Raw genomic sequence first — 3,379 nt, 5'->3', positions numbered from 1 at the left:
CACTGCTGTATAATATATCTGATATCTGGAGAGCGGTGATGTCACTGCTGTATAATATATCTGATATCTGGAGAGCGGTGATGTCACTGCTGTATAATGTGGCTGATATCTGGAGAGCGGTGATGTCACTGCTGTATAATATATCTGATATCTGGAGAGCGGTGATGTCACTGCTGTATAATATAGCTGATATCTGGAGAGCGGTGATGTCACTGCTGTATAATATATCTGATATCTGGAGAGCGGTGATGTCACTGCTGTATAATATATCTGATATCTGGAGAGCGGAGATGTCAATGCTGTATAATGTGGCTGATATCTGGAGAGCGGTGATGTCACTGCTGTATAATATATCTGATATCTGGAGAGCGGTGATGTCACTGCTGTATAATATATCTGATATCTGGAGAGCGGTGATGTCACCTCCTGTATAATATAGCTGATATCTGGAGAGCGGTGATGTCACTGCTGTATAATATATCTGATATCTGGAGAGCGGTGATGTCACTGCTGTATAATATAGCTGATATCTGGAGAGCGGTGATGTCACTGCTGTATATTATAATGTGGTGATGTCACGTTTTGCAGATCTTCGCCCCTCGGAGCTTCTGTCCTGTTTGTCACCTTCCCGGCTGGATTATGTTGTTCTTCGGTTTCGTCCTTCTGGAGATGTATTATAGTTATCGCGCTGCCCTTACGGCCCGGAGAGAAGGCTGTTATTTATCCCCTTAAGGACGGGGCCCATTTTCGTTTTTGCGTTGTCGGTTTTTCCTCCTTGTGTATATAAGGCCATACATACATACATACATACATACATACATAGCAGTAACCTTTTCCACCTAGAGACCCACATCAGCCCTTATGCTTATTTTTTGCATCACTAATTGTACTTTGCAATGACGGCTGAATTTTACCATAAATTACACTGCGAAACCAGGAAAAAATTCAAAGTGTGGTGAAATTGAAAAAAAAAACACCGCATTTCTTTTATTTGGGGGGAATGTGTTTTTTACGCCATTCGCCCTGGGGTAAAACTTACTTGTTATGCATGTTCCTCAAGTCGTTACGATTACAATGATATATAACATGTATAACTTATATTGTATCTAATGGCTTATAACGCTTTTATCCTTTGGTCTATGGGGCTGTGTCAGGTGTCAGTTTTTTGCGCCATGATGTGATCTTTCTATCGGTACCTTGATTGCGCATATACGTCTTTTTGATCGCTTTTTATTACAATTTTTCTGGATTTGATGCGACCAAAAATGCGCAATTTTGCACTTTGGAATTTTATTACGCTTACGCCGTTTACCGCGCGAGATCAGGAATGTGATTAATTAATAGTTCGGGCGATTACGCACGCGACGATACCAAACATGTTTATTTATTTATTTATTTATTTGTTTACTTTTATTTAAAACCTGGGAAAAGGGGGGTGATTCAGACTTTTATTAAGGGAGGGGGCTTTTTACTAATGACAACACTTTTTTTTTTTTTTTTACACTTATACTAGAAGCCCCCCTGGGGTTAGGGTTATTCCCCCCCTGGGGTTAGGGTTATTCCCCCCCGCCCCTGGGGTTAGGGTTATTCCCCCCCTGGGGTTAGGGTTATTCCCCCCCTGGGGTTAGGGTTATTCCTCCCCCGCCCCTGGGGTTAGGGTTATTCCCCCCTGGGTTAGGGTTATTCCCCCCCTGGGGTTAGGGTTATTCCCCCCCTGGGGTTAGGGTTATTCCCCCCTGGGGTTAGGGTTATTCCCCCCTGGGGTTAGGGTTATTCCCCCCCTGGGGTTAGGGTTATTCCCCCCCTGGGTTAGGGTTATTCCCCCCCTGGGGTTAGGGTTATTCCCCCCTGGGGTTAGGGTTATTCCCCCTGGGGGACTTCTAGTATATACACTTAGATAGATATGCTGCAGAGATCAATGAGATCGGCACTCGTTTGCTTTCGGCTGCTGCACCATATTGGACGCGTCCCCGGCCGGCATCAGTAACGGAGATCGCTCCTCCGGGACAACGTCCCGGAGGAGCGATCTCCCCCACTAGACACCAGGGAACGGTTGCCTCTGGTAATCGGAGGCAGATGTCAACTTTAACAGCCTCCTCCGATTAGCTAATTAGCGGGCACGGCGATCAGACCGTGCCCGCTAATAGCGGCGGTCCCGGGCTACACGCGGCACCCGGGATCGCGGCGACCCCGCTTTGAAGCGCTAATGCGGACATATGACGTACGGGTACGTCATATGTCCTTAAAGCTGTCCTTATAGCTGTATAGTGTGTGTGTGTGTGTGTGTGTGTGTATGTGTATATATATATATATATATATATATATATATATATATATATATATAATATATCCCAGGCAACTGCGGCCTCACACACTATGTATGACACAATGTCACTCAGTAAAGTTCCCTGTCCCCTGGCAGCCTACTGTGTGTTGTGCCGCCATGCTGCTCTGGATCAGCATTATCCCAGCCACCCTCCTGATCCGCTGTCACATGACACTGGTGTAAGAACATGATGGGAATCTATTTTGGTATAATTTTATGTCCCAAATGAATGGTATCTAGAAGAGGTGTCACAGCAGTCTGCACTCAGGGGGTGGGTAATTTCTCAGCAGTCGGCCCTCGGGGGGGATGGGGGGGGGGTGGTTCGTCATCTCTCAGCACTCTGTCAGGCAGTCTGTCCTGGGGGGGGCGGGTCATCTCTCAGCAGTCTGCCCTTGGGGGGCGGGTCATCTCTCAGCACTCTGTCCTCGGGGGCGGGTCATCTCTCAGCACTCTGTCCTCGGGGGCGGGTCATCTCTCAGCACTCTGTCCTCGGGGGCGCGCCATCTCTTAGCACTCTGTCCTCGGGGGCGGGTCATCTCTCAGCACTCTGTCCTCGGGGGGTGGGTCATCTCTCAGCACTCTGTCCTCGGGGGCGGGTCATCTCTCAGCACTCTGTCCTCGGGGGCGGGTCATCTCTCAGCACTCTGTCCTCGGGGGCGGGTCATCTCTCAGCACTCTGTCCTCGGGGGCGGGTCATCTCTCAGCACTCTGTCCTCGGGGGCGGGTCATCTCTCAGCACTCTGTCCTCGGGGGCGGGTCATCTCTCAGCAGCTCTGCACTTGGTTTTAGGGGATACAGATCCTCTGGGGCAGGCACCCTGCAGTCAGTCCTGGGGGGGGGGGGGGGTTATCACACAGCACTCAGCTCCAGGAGATCAGTTGTGGGTTTCCCACAGGGGTTAATACTTAATAACAGGGATGTCCCGCAGCTGTAGGACACTGGGTCACATGGATGTTGAGTATTATTCCCCCCCCCCCTCCCCCCTCCGGTATATATACATCTCAGTCTGAGGGTTTAGGCTCTGCTGATGCTATAACTTCTCTGGAATTGATG

Source organism: Dendropsophus ebraccatus, unplaced genomic scaffold, assembly GCF_027789765.1.
Source record: "Dendropsophus ebraccatus isolate aDenEbr1 unplaced genomic scaffold, aDenEbr1.pat pat_scaffold_1509_ctg1, whole genome shotgun sequence".
NCBI lineage: Eukaryota > Metazoa > Chordata > Amphibia > Anura > Hylidae > Dendropsophus > Dendropsophus ebraccatus.
The sequence above is the reverse complement of the archived record's forward strand: the minus strand, read 5'-3'. Positions refer to the sequence as shown.